At 43.3% G+C, this 14379-nt stretch overlaps 1 long non-coding RNA gene across 2 annotated transcripts in view; it reads right to left on the bottom strand.

The window, feature by feature from the left end:
* Positions 1-5122, bottom strand: part of LOC146834905 (uncharacterized) — a 139472-nt gene extending 134350 nt beyond the window's left edge. For both annotated transcript variants that reach the window (XR_014960352.1, XR_014960351.1), the window contains exon 1: positions 4997-5122. This is a non-coding gene — a long non-coding RNA (uncharacterized LOC146834905). The remainder of the gene's footprint in view (positions 1-4996) is intronic.
* Between the last annotated feature and the right edge of the window lie 9257 nt (positions 5123-14379).

The raw sequence follows: 14379 nt of genomic DNA, 5'->3' as shown, positions 1-14379 counted from the left end.
GTGCAGAAAGAGGCAAGAAAACTGCAGAAAAAGGGAAGAAAAGTTCTGAAAGAGGCAAAAGAGGTACATAAATAGACAACAGGGGTGCAGGAAGAAGCAACACAGGTGCAGAAAGAAGCATGGAAAGTGCAGAATGAAGCAACAGGGGTGCAGAAAAAGGCAAGAGAAATGTAGAAAGGAGCAAGTGAGGTACAGAAAGAGCCAGCAGAGGTGCAAAAAGAGGCAACATATGTGCAGAAACAGGCAAGAGAAGTACACAAAGAGGCAAAAGAATTGCTGAAAGAAGCAACAGAGATGTAGAAAGAAGCAAGAAAAGTGCAGAAAAAGGCAAGTGAGATGCAAAAACAGGCAGGAAGGGTACAGAAAGAAGAAAGACAAGTGCAGAAAGAGACAACGGGTGCAGAAAGAAGCAAATGAGGTACAGAAAGAGGCAACAGAGGTGCAGAAAGAGGGAAGAGGTGCAGAAAAAGGCAATACAAGTGCAGAAAGAGGTACATAAAGAGACTAGAGGGGTGCAGAAAGAAGCAAGACAGGTGCAGAAAGAAGCATGGAACGTGCAGAATGAAGCAACAGGGGTGCAGAAAGAGGAAAGAGAAGTGTAGAAAGGAGGAAGTGAGGTGCAGAAAGAGCCAACAGAGGTGCAAAAAGAGGCAAGAGAGGTGCAGAAACAGGCAAGAGAAGAGCACAAAGAGGCAAGAAAATTGCTGAAAGAAGCACCAGAGTGGTAATAAGAAGCAAGAAGAGTGCAGAAAGAGGCAAGTGAGATGCAAAAACAGGCAGGAAAGGTACAGAAAGTGGAAAGACGAGTGCAGAAAGAGACAACAGGGGTGCAGAAAGAAGAAAATTAAGTGCAGAAAGAGGCAACAGACATGCAGAAAGAGGGAAGAGAGGTGCAGAAAAAGGCTAGAAATGTGCAGAAAGAGGCAAAAGAGGTACATAAAGAGACAGCAGGGGTGCAGAAAGAAGCATGACAAGTGCAGAAAGAAGCATTGAAAGTGCAGAATGAAGCAACAGGGGTGCAGAAAGAGGCAAGAGAAGTGTAGAAAGGAGCAAGTGAGGTGCAGAAAGAGTCAACAGAGGTGCAAAAAGGGGCAAGAGAGGTGCAGAAACAGGCAAGAGAAGTGCACAAAGAGGCAAGAGAATTTCTGAAAGAAGCAACAGAGGTGTAGAAAAAAGCAAGAAATGTGCAGAAAGAGGCAATTGAGATGCAAAAACAGGCAGGAAAGGTACAGGAAGAGGGAAGATGAGTGCAGAAAGAGACAACAGGGTGCAGAAATAAGCAAATGAGGTGCAGAAAGAGACAAAAGAAGTGCAGAAAGAGGGAAGAGAGGTGTAGAAAGTACAAGAGATTTGCAGAATGAGGTCAAGAGAAGTGCAGAAAAAGAAAAAAACATGCAGAAAGAAGGAACAGAAATGCAGAAAGAGGCAAGAGAGGTGCAGAGGGAAGCAAGAGTGGCTTGCACACCATTAGTACCAACTTAATACCCACATTTAGCAATAAGTAACAGGTGACCATTCTAGGTTTGCAAAGGGCCTTCCACCATGCTGTAACAATTGTCGCTGCATTTTTGGTAACGTCTGACCCATTTCAGCTAGGAACAAGGCTTTTTTGCTCAAATCTGCAGATTAGGGTGCAGATGATGAATTATGTGGCTAATGCAGAAAATAAATATTTGCGCGAAAGTCGGTGCAACCAAACAGTCACATAATTTCAGTGGCCCTGCTCTTACCTCTGACTAGGTCCACAAGTGCTCCTCAGTGATTCCATCTTTTTTTGTCTCACTGAGTTCATAGTTGAGCTTCTATGGAAACGAGGAAGACTAAACCTGAGGTTACCACTCTACAACACAGACTACCATATCACATAATTACTCTCCTTAACACATAATCCCACTCTACATAATTCCTGTACTCTAAATACAACATACTTTCTATCTACATAATTTCACTGCACAACATATCACATAATTCCACTACACACAACGTACATCCACTCCACTCCAAAACCATTAGTAAAAAACGTTTGCATTTACAACGCCAATAGCTCTAATTCTCACAAATGCGAAACCTATTACATTGTAAAAACTTCTTTAACTAGTAGTCGTTTTGCAGAGTGGTGGAGAAAGGGTGCTGGGCCTCCAACCGGCGCTCAGAACTTCTGGTGCGCAGGGCTTACAGGAAGTACCAGTAGGGCTTCTTGGCCCCCAAAGTCACTCAGGAGTAAATTGGACTTTATCCCCCATCCCATCGTCTGCCAGGAGGCACATTTGCAGAATGGTAGAGAAAGGGGGCATGGCCTCCAAAGACATTTTAGCAATCCCACGGTGCGGAACTTACTAGAGGTAACAAGAGGGGTAGTTGGCCCCCAAGGACATCCTTGGGGGCCAACTACCCCTCCTATTACCTCCAGTAAGTCCCACACAGCAGTACTGCTAAGTTCGAAGAGCAGGCCACGCCCCCTTTTCCCACCACTCTACAAACGCACTCCCTGGCGCACTCTTGGATGGGGATTGAAGTCCCCTTCGCTGCTGGGGTTCCTTTAGGGGCCAACTAGCCTACCTCTTACCTCCAGTAAGCCCCACACAGTGGGATTGCCGAGAGGTAGACAAAGGCCACACCCCTTTCTCCACCACTCTGCAAACGCACCCCCTGGCACGTTCTAAGTTGGGGGATTAAGTTCCCTTGAATACTGTGGGTCCCTTGGGGCCAACTAGCCCACCAGGTACCTCCAGTAAGTGCCACATAGTTGGATTGCACATCATATTGCGGGCCCGCATGGCAATTCTCAAAAAAGAGCCAACGCGGAAAATGAACTCTTCGTCTACCAATGTAAGTATCCTCCTGTAAGCATCGACCAGACTGATGGGCATATTTCTTTTAAAAAATAGAATGAAAAGCCAATTAGCATATTTGATGTAAAACATGCAGGAGAATAAAAAATGTAAAATGGTTTGGCCGCTCGGTCCATCACATGGGCAGGGTAGGGAGTCATAATTTGTGTTGTACAGAGAGGGAAACACAGCAAAATCTTTACAGTGCCGGCCCTTAATCAGGACAGGAGACCCCTCTCCCAGTGACTCATGGGCAGGGTAAGATAGCTGGCCAAAGGATGTACATGTTCAATAGTCATAACATTAATAACAGAGGATTTCTTAGATTCCCTCTCCATCTTTTCCGTGCCATAGAGCGTGTAAAGTACGTTCCTGAGAGCGTTTTTGTGTATGGTCCCAGCTGTGCTTGGGGTTAGAAAAGGCCTTCCTAGGTTAACACTGCATAGGCTCCGATTCACTCTGGACAGCTACGGGATGTCCTGCCCTTTCTCCCAGCTAATGCAATCACCTATGATCTCTCTTGTGAGAGACGCTGCCAGATTTTTCCATATGGAAAGCCAGAATAGGGCAGGACGGGTCCTTATAAAATCCTCCATATAATTTAAATTAAGGGGCATATTATCAAGCATGGCGTTAAAATTATCGCCACTTTAGCGGCAGAAAACGGCCGCTAAAGCGGCGATAATGGGCTTGAAAATATGCCGCAGAGAGTTCCAACAGAAGCCCATGTTGACACCAGAACATGGGCTTCTATGGGAATTCTCAAGGGCATATTATCAAGCCCATTATCGCCGCTTTAGCTGCAGTTTTCTGCCGCTAAAGTGGCAATAATTTAACGCCGTTTCTTGATAATATGCCCCTAAGTTCTTTGTGACAGACATACTGAGGGGTGGAGATTAGTGCACCTAATAGTCTCCTTCAAAATCAATTTTCTTCTTGTTGTTATTGTATTATTGTTTATTTTCTTCTTGTTGGATACTATGACTCTTGGCGATACCCCAAACCTCTGCACCGTAGGTGGCTGTTGGTATGCACTGGGATTTAAAAAAAAATTAAAATGGCTAAAATGACACCTGTTCTTTTGGGCCATGGGAGGCTAGGAATAGAATTGGAGGCCTTTGAGAACTTGCTACTGCAAAACGCCATGTTTTCGGACCAGGAGCCATTCGCAGGAAAGACCAACCCAAGGTAAGGAAAAGTGCTAGTGGTTTTTAGTTTTTGATCTCCCACAGATATAACATTTTAGCTGTGTTTCCTCTGCCCGCAGGACATTATAAAAGATTTTGTAAAATTAGTACTTAGATCCAAGCTGGCTATAAAGTCAACAAACCCCTGCACTAGAATGCGTAAGGCGTGTGGTGTGCGGCCCCTAAGGACCCTGTCGTCGGCATACAAAACCATGGGGAGTATTTCACCATTTACTTTGGGAACATCATTGGTCAGTAGTGGTCAATGATTTATGCAGTATTTAGGAAACCACGCACACCAAAGTTTGTGTGAATATTCACAAGATAAAGCGTGCTATAGAGGTAAATGTCACCTAAACCAGGACGTGTAGATAAATGAAGAATGCACTAATCGTATCGAGTAGTGTCCCCCTAAGCACAGCCAAATTGCAACGAAGTTGCAGGATGAACAATGTTCCAACTCAAAAGTGAATTGACAATAAATTCTTCATTGTTATATTCGTCGTTTTATTTACGGGATATGTGGATTATCAAAGTGGTCAAACCAAGGACTCATAAATGTACTCAATTCATTTCGGGTTATAAACAACCCTTCATCAGGAAAAGTCCTATAAAAAATACACAAAAAGGAGAGATGTATCGGCCTGTTTTATCATATGAGCAGTTAAATTAGTGCCTAGTAGGTTACAACCAAACGTGATTAAATAACGGTGACAAACCTAAAATAACGAGAGTAGCGAGCAAGATAACGAGGTGAAAGACGGTATATTGTGGAGTGATTATTGCTGTGAAATGATAGAGCAAGAGATAACATGATTAAAGCCAACGGTACCTCAAGGACCGAGGTGAAAGTGTTGGTGAGGTCAAAGGCATATAAATTAAATGAATACTCTCACCTTACACCACTACGGCAAAAGCCGCGCTACTCCCCAGTGCGTTATAATAAACCTAGATAGCGTGCGATGTGGCACGACATACCTGGTTAGTTTGAATGATGAAAATGACCAAAGTTTCGACGCGTGCAGAAAACAGCCAGCATGTAATCGTGCAGTACTACTCCAACGAGTGAGTCAGTTAATGAAAAATAAGGAGAAACCTTCTAATGTCCGAAACGGGATAGTGGAAAGTGAAGAAGGGCCGAATTACATCAAAAGTCTATACGGCGGCCATATTGTAATGGTATTCACGAAATAACGATAGTAATATTTATACAGTAACAAATGAATAGTGACAAATAAGACAAATAAAAAAGATTGGAATGTCAGAAGGATGCAGATGGGAAAAGACACAAGAAACGGCCAACCCATATCTAAGAGGCCACTCAAAGCGACCCTGTGTGGATTTTCATGGCCTCGTAGATATGGTGCAAGGCAACGCAGCGCAAGTCACTGCGTTGCCTCACACTGCATCACAGAGGTATGCCATGGGAATTGCGGTGGTTGATCCCACGCAATGGCCACAGATTTTGATACATTTACAGATTTACAATGTCATGTAAATCTGGGAATGTTTCAAAACCATACGTCTTCCCACGGCAGGCACACTATGGTGCAAGGGTGCCTGGTTGGCGTATGGCAGCCATTTGTGTGCCAGCGCTGTGCAAGAGGACATGAATGTGCCGTATTTCATACATACGGTGCTTTCCTGCCCTTTTCTTTTGACGCGGGGCAGTCAGCAAGAAGCCTTGCAGCGCTACCCAGCACCACAATGCTAGAAATGACGCCCAGAGTGAATTATGCAGAATCTCTTTCCAAGAGTACTTTGCTTTACCTCCACCACTCCATAAGCACCCCTCCTACTTTGTGGCACTTGTCTTTCAAGAGTTCGGTCTACCCTTATCCAAGCCCTTCCTCTCTTTGAAGTATTACTTCCTGCCATATACTTGCTCCTCGTATCTTCATCAAACGCACATTATATCCAGGTGTCTGCTCCTCATTCCCACGCCCTGTATTCACTCCAATAACGTTATACTTCTTCCCCTTTTCCTAGGTTCATCACTCCATGCCCATGTGTCCGCTCCCTCCTAATTTCCAAGTACATCAGGATTTTCCCATGTCCCAGGTACCTCATCCTCCCTCTGTCAATGAAGAAGGAGCTGAGGATCTTGAAGTTCTGCATGTATATTGCCTCCTCTTCACTTAAAGCACCACAGCAATGATGCAAAATGAATATCCTCTGAAACCAAAGGCCTTTGTCTGGACTTTGTTTCTTCCATGCCATTTACACGGAGACCCAAATATGGGACCTAATGTGTTTCTCTGCTATCGTCTGTGCCCGAGTTACATTCATATTTGTACAGCCTTCTGTTATCACCATTTAGCAGATAGAAGCAGGGATTTCCATCAGGAAGCACTATGCAAGCACCACCTTTTACAGTGAGTAACTACAATAATATCAATTTATTTATCTTGCAACATATTTGCTCTGCATTTCACATCGCCCTCACTTTCCTATGATGTTTTGTGATTCATTTCTGACGCGAAGCTGCATTTCTACACATCCACCTCATCTCTTACTTCCTGTCGGGGCAGCTGTCTGTTCAAGTGACTAACAAATCCCTAGATATCAAAACACGCCGTTCTCAAATATGTTTCACTATTTGCAAACCTTCGTTTTTGTTAGTTCCATAATTTATGGACAGAAAGTTCAGTCCAGAGGGACTAGCCCACATATTTATTTTCATGGTTTGTTAATAACATCATGGTGGAAACAAGCGAACATTCTAAAATAGCCTATTCTTTCAAGAAAATCGACGTCTTTTTTTTAACTTAAGGAATGGAATTTAAAGATTACAACGTTTTAGCACAATCGTAACGTGAGTTGATGAAAATAATACATTCCGATGTTGTTATGCCAAAAATATAGCACTAATAAATGTGAATTTTCTTGTAATATATCCCCCGACCGAAAATGTGATAATGCCTTGGCAACTAATATTACAGGTAAAAAAGAACGAGTGTGTGTGTTTTATAAATGGGTACTGGGAATATGACGTTTTCATTATAGATTTATTTTTGTTTCACGTTTCTTCTATTTGTTGATATAAAATCCCATTTTATAATACAGTGAGAGCCTCCAAGGTTACCTGTTGTATGCCTACCAGGAATTCACAAAGGGATGCCGAGAGGAAAGGTCTCTGCCATGAGTGCAAGGCCCTCTGTACCAACACATTCCACTCAAGTAATAGAAACATTGGTGTTACAGGGTTTTCGAAGGTCTGAGTACTCTTGGAAGTTTGTGAATCTTCACAAACATGTAGGTTGTTGGCTGTCACTTATTTCCATTTCCGCCCTGGAGAGGGTTAGATCTTTACTCCAGCAAAGTCCTGGTGTAAATCCATTTCCAGGGCAGAAAGGGTAGACGACTGCAAATCTGTATTTGATGGGGTTGTAGTGGAAGAGGTGCCTCCATAGGGAAAAATTATTTTCCCTGTGGAGATAAAATGTGTATATACACAGGAGGTAATGTTCTCCCCATGTGGATGTCTACCCTATGAAGAGACTCCACAGTGGAATTATTATCTTGATGGAAGTGTCACACAACATTCCAAAGGAATCCACATAGAAGACTGCCCTCAGCTTTGCTCTCTATGCTGATTCCTGGGAGTGTTTGTGAAACTCAGAAATTCTTGTATCTGCACCCACAGATAAGTGTAAAGCTGCAAGTGCAGATTCAATCATTTCTTTGTGAGTTGGTCCAAAGATCTTTCTAAAGCAATAGTTAGAGATTCCGAGGCCGGCAAAATAGCCTGCCCATGCTCCTTACAGCTAAACTGCGGAAGGTGACTTTCCTTTAGGGGTTGTTGATACCCTTTATTAGTCTTTTTAGCAAAAGCTGTGAAAAAGGGAGTAGCCAGAAAATGTAAATGCCCCCCACCTTGAACCAAAGTTCGTATGCCACCATGCAAGTGAAGCAAGTCATCTTGACCTCCCCTAGAAGATCTTGCTTGTCTCTTCCATCAAGCATCTATCCATTCATTCTTTCATCCTTCCATCCACCCACAGATATCTATCGATTCACCTTTACATTTTGTCATGCTTTTAATCTTTCATCCATGTTCAGTCTGTTACCATTCTGTTCGTCCGTCTGCCTATCCATTTCCAAACCAATCCATCCATCTTCCAACCTATCCATCCATCCATCCATCCATCCAGCCACCCATCCATCCATCCATTTGCTCAGTCATTCATTTACCCTTCCACTCATCCATCCATCCTTTCACTCACTCAGCTATCCTATCACAATTCCACTCATCTGTCTGTCCGCCATTTCATCCAGCAACCCATCTATTCTCCCTGTCACTTGTTCATCCATTCTTTCACTCATCCATCTTTACATCCATTCTTTCACTCTTCCATCCCTCCAGTCATCTATCCATTCAGCCTTTCACTCTGTCCATCCATTCAGCCTTTCACTCGATACATCCATTCATCCCTCCATTTATTTACCCTTTGACTCATTCATCCACGCTTTCACTCACTCATCCATCCTTTTTCTCATTTTCCATATACCTATCCATTCTTGCATCCCTCCATCCATTCACCCTTTCAATCAACCATCCATCCATCCATCAAGCCATCCATCCTCCCTCCCTTTCACTCATCCATCATTACATTAATCTATTCACTCATTCATCTATGCATCCATCCATCTATCCTTTCACTCATTCATCCATCTTTCCTTCCTGTAACTCACTAACCCTCCCACCCTTTGCCTTTGCCTGTAGTGCTGCAGCCAGAAGAGTTCCATCCATTAAGAACCCCACCGACACTGTAGCTGCTAAAGTGGGGGGTTGACAATGCCCCTGGCTATGAAGCACATGCTCCTCTGAGTAGAACTCTTTAAACGCAATACATGGGACACCAAGAACAGTCAAGGCACCGAGGTGTGACATGGATAAAAATAATCAGGGTAGGTTTTTTATTGTTTCATTCTACATTCCGAAAAGATTATCATCAAGTCAATGGTAACAAAAACAATATGAAATCTCATGTTTCTAACTTAGAATCTTTTCTCTCAACCCCCATGATCAGCTCTCTCGAGCCACCATACTTGCATCCCTTACCTTCAGCATAATGCTTGCTTTTCTCAATAATCAAGCAAGAAAGCAACCACATACCTGGTGGATGCCCTTCTATTACCCCTCAAATGGACGCTATACAGAACCACATACAATTTCACTTAAACCACTGACTTTCTCCTTCACAATCAAGAGTTTCCTCCTACTGCCAAAAACTGGAGATTGCATTGTCTCTGTGGGGTTCTAGTATCCTCCTTCTTCAGTGCAGTGTCCTTCTTCTGGAACTCAATTTTGTTCTCCTCACTTCAAACTGTAAATCAAATATGTCTGCCAATCTGGGAACCTGTCACATTGTTCTACCCTTCTTTTCAAGAAATCAACGCTGTTCTTTACCTCACTCATTGATCCTATGATATCTGATTCAAGTTGCTGGTCTCCAACAATTTACCTTCTCTGTCTTGTCTTCTTTCAGCTGTGCCCTTCATGGACTTAACCATGACTGATATTTCTTTGTCAATCTGCAAACATGCCACCGAGATCTGGGACACCATCTCCTCCGTCACCCCAATGTTGTTCTTCTCACTGAGAGCTGGGTAACCCTGCATCCGCCCTTGACATCAACGCGGCAACTTCCAGTGGCTACAAGATAGCACACCGGGACCGCATCAACAAACACATAGGTGAAATCGCCATCATCCACAAGGAAACCATCCACTGCACCACTGCCATAGAGGACACCGTTCCGATCATAGAGCACCTCAACTTGCAACTCAAAACAGATGGCAAAACAACCATCAGAGGCACCCTCACCTACAGGCTTCCAGGTCCCTGCCCCAGCGTCTGTGACCACATTCCCGAATTCATTGTACCACAAGCAACTCACACCAAACACTATATCTTCATTGAAGACCTTAATATTCACTTCGACGACCTTAGCGACACCAATAGAGCGAACCTCTTCGAAAGCATGACAAAAATCAGCCTCACCCAACTCCTCACCAACCCCACACACAACGCCATAGACATGCTCAACCCTATTTACACAGCAAGGGACAGAGTCAAATGCAGCCATATCATTGACCTCACCTGGTCAGACCACTAAATCATTCACTTCAACATCACAGCAGCCCCCCCCCCCACTACCACCTAGCCACTCAGCACCATGCACTGCAGCTTGAATAAAGTATCCAAAAGCTAATGGACTGATGCCCTCAACACCACCCAGCCTGACGTTACAACCAACCTGGAACAGGCTTTCAAGAACTTCCCTGCCTGGCTGACTGACTGCACAGACAGAAAAGCCTCCATGAAACCCACCAAAACCAAGAGATCCACCAAACATGGCAGTTGGTACACCCCCAAACTAAGAACACAAAATGCAACTGCAAGCAACTGGAAAGAAAATGGCACACCAGCAAGGACTTCACAGACAGCACCACCTTCAAGACATCGCTCAAACACTACCACCAACTCCTGAAAAAGACAAAAAAGAACGCCCTAATGACTGCATCGAAGTCAGTTCCAACCACAGCAAAGAACTCTTCAGCAATCTCAAGGAGTTCTCTAACCCCTCAGCCACTCGAAACATCACACCTTCCAAAGAACTCTGCAACACCCTGGTGGACTTCTTCCATGACAAGATCACCATTCTCTACAAGCACTTTGAACCTCAACCCTCTGTCTCCAGCATCCTCAGCCTCCTAGCACCCACAGAAACAAGCTCAGACCACCGGATGACCACTTGGGACCAGCTCACCAGTCAAAACACCACAGCCATCAGAAATGCTGATCTTCAGGAACAACACCTCCCCTGGAACAACTCCTGGTGGCCTGCTGAACTCAGACCCTCACTTGCTCCTACAGAACATGCATGGTACCTCGGTTTCATCCTGGAGAGCAAACTCCACATTAAATACCAGATCAGCACAGTCTTTCCGCCTTCTTCCTCACTCTTCACATGCTCCGAAAGACCTTCAAATGGCTCCCAGTCAGCACCAGATGCACGTCACTTAAGCCCTCGTTACTAGCCGCCTGGACAACAGCAACACACTCTATGCATGAATTACCATTCACCTCCTAAGCAGACTGGAGTCCATATGGAACTCGGTGGCCAGACTCATTCTCAACCTCCCCAAATGAACTGACATCACCCCTCCCCTCAAGAAACTCCACTGGCTCCCAGTCCACATAGATGCCAATTCAAGATGTTAACCCACACCTACAAAGCCCTGCACAATCAAGGACCGGCATACATCAACCATCGACTGAGCTTCCACCAACCCTCTCGACCCTTCACTCCACCTACCTTTCCCTCATTCACCCCCGCATCTGCAAAAGCAACAGTGGAGGACGCTCCTTCTTCTAGCTCACCGTGAAGTATTGGAACAGCCACCCCCTCCACCTCTGGACCACACCCTCTCTTCAGGAATTTAGAAAGGGACTCAAGACCTGGTTGTTCAAATGATTACACCAGATCAGATGGCTCCCAGAGCCTGGATACCCTCGTGGGAGATTAGCAGTGCTCTATAGATAGTGTTTGATTGATTTGTCACATATCCAAGCATAAACCCTGAATAAATATAATGTATTACTCCACAGTTGTGAATCTCTCTTTACTGTCCTGGAATCCTCCAGCTCTTAACCAAACCACTGTAATAGCAATGGTTAGAAATCTTGGCTCGCAACAATCAGTTTAAAAAATGTGTACCAGTTTTTCCTGGTGTATTGCCTTTTGAGAAAAGGCCTCCCCGCCCTTGTATGTATCTTTGTCCCAGCTATTAGCAGAGGTCACTGCCCCACTAGTCATCTCTATCAGCAGAATCTTTCTAGTCCATCTAGTTTGTTGCTTGAGCTAAACTATCAGGCTTTCTCTTTGAAAGCAGTAACACGCTTTTTGCTGCAGCAGTATAAAGGGGACCTGTTCATGCTCTTCACAAGATTCCAATGCCATCCATTCTCCACATCCCCCTGTTTCCAGCATCCAGACCCTTCATAGTTCTTTTTAGGGCTTCCACTACAATTCTATTGCTCTTGATCAATGCTGACATGTTTATTGTACCCTGCAATTGTCCTTGTCATTGAAAGGGATATTCTTAGATTACTAATTGCCAGGATCCTCTTCCATAACAACTCCTCAGATGTGCATGTCCTGTCTAGTCAGCACCCAGACCTTCACATCAATACCAGAATTAAGGCTCCTCCTTTGGAGGAAGTATTTCTCCTCCTTTGTGCAGGTACAACAGGGCCACCCTTCTCTTTATATATTCTCCCCAAAACAAACCCACTATAATGTGCCAGAAAAGCTATCTTGCAATCCAAGTATGATCTTTAATTAGGGCCTGTCATGCGTTCACCCTATTTCTGTTTCATAATGGGTAGGTTAAAGGAAGTTATAACAAATGTGTTTTTAGGTTGGGGAGAATTAGGACATGCTGGTTCATTTGTGTTGCGGACAGAAAGGCTAGAGGTGCCATATAATCCATTAGACAAGGAAGTACTTTGTAATCGGCAGACCAAAGGACCATCTTGTTTACAGCCCATCCTAGTTGATTGAGTTGCTTTTAGGATTATCCCAGGGGATATCTCATATAGATGATTTCATCTGTCATACTGACATATATGCTAAATGATGCCAAATGTTCCCAAGTGCCTAGAGACAATTTTCTTTTGTACAATAGGGATGGTCTAATTTGCTGAACTCTTTTTGCAAATCATCTCAAAGTACATTATAGAATATTTAATCGATCATCATCATCATCCCCTTTAATACATATCGCTTCCCTTGTCTGTTTTGTTTTATGTTAAGCCAACAACTCAATTAAATTCCCAAGCACATCTAGAAAAAAAAAGTAATTAAAAACAAAGTGACACAAATACAGTTAAGAACAGATTTGGGAATGTCAGAAATGAAATTTGTAAAGTTTGAAGAAAATAAAGCACTAATCAGAGTTAATGTTCATTACAGTTTGTGACGAAGACCAATGAATGATGTCCAGTTGTCAGAGATGGAACTGGGTTTGAGTAAGCCTTGGAGATTACATTGGTAAAAGTTGTTACTTTAGTGGGTCTCAAAATCCTTCAATGAGGCAAAGAAATATGCTGAAGCCAGCAATGGTCCGTCAACTTTGGATACATTTCTATTTGGTTCCTCCTGAGGGGTTCAGTTTTGGCACACTTAGAGCAGGAGAAAGGGATTTTGTGGCCATCAAGGTTGCTTCTCTACTGGGTGTATTTTCTTTTAACAATTCAGTCCTATATAAAAAAGCTTGGACTCTGTATTTTTTTTGTTTCACATTTTCTTTGTTTTAGGGCTGGCACTAGTCTATAGGTGAAGAGGTTTCCACAGTCTTGGGTACTCTTCTGCTGTGGGCCCATGGAAATGAGAAATGCTGGATGAAAAGATTTTAAGCGGAACAACTAGTAATCTGAAGCTTGTAAGGTCGCACTTTCCACAGGAACATTGGGCCAGATGTATGAAGACACCAGTTTGCGATTTCCTAATTGCGAATCCTTGGGATGAATTACAAAGCTTAAGCATTTTCTTTTAAAGAACATGTACTTCCGTTTGATTTATTATTCCCAACCTTCGCCACATAAAGTTGCTTATATTCAGCCTAGAATAATGTACATTTTTTCTGCACAAACTAATTATCATCCAGGGAAGTCTTTTCCAAAATAAATACATAATAGTGCAAGAAAATGTCTCCAACCATAATCCATTGGAAAGATGACCAGTTTTTTAAGAACCTTTCTCTCGGAGAACCGCAAAAATGCTAGCTAGAAGAGAAACTGGATACTTTTTTGTTAAAATTGCATGTAATTACGTAAAATTGTGAGAAATATGACAAAATATAGGGGCATATTATCAAGCCAGGCGATAACATTATCGCCGCTTTAGCGGCAGAAAACTGCCGCTAAAACGGCGATAATGGGCTTGAAAATATGCTCTATGGAATTCCAACTGACGCCCATGTTAGATGTCCTTCACATTTAACCTGGGCTTCAATTGGAATTCCATAGAGCATATTATCAAGCCCATTATCGCCGTTTTAGCGGCAGTTTTCTGCCGCTAAAGCGGCGATAATTTTATCGCCTGGCTTGATAATATGCCCCAAAGTTTGGCAGTGTCGCGGGTAAAAATGCAAGGACATTGTGTGCACACAAAAGTCATGTGATATACTGGCATGGGATTGGTTTGAGCGGATAATATCTCCCATTTGATATTTTCTGTGAAAACCATTCTCTCACAGGGCGTAATGGAACATCTTGTGAATTTGCACTGCAGAAATTATGCACAGACCTCATACTACTAATTATGGTTTGAGAAATAGACCAAATATTT

This window comes from Triturus cristatus, chromosome 4_2 (assembly GCF_964204655.1).
Source record: "Triturus cristatus chromosome 4_2, aTriCri1.1, whole genome shotgun sequence".
NCBI classification, from domain to species: domain Eukaryota; kingdom Metazoa; phylum Chordata; class Amphibia; order Caudata; family Salamandridae; genus Triturus; species Triturus cristatus.
This window is presented reverse-complemented; position numbering and strand designations above follow the sequence as displayed.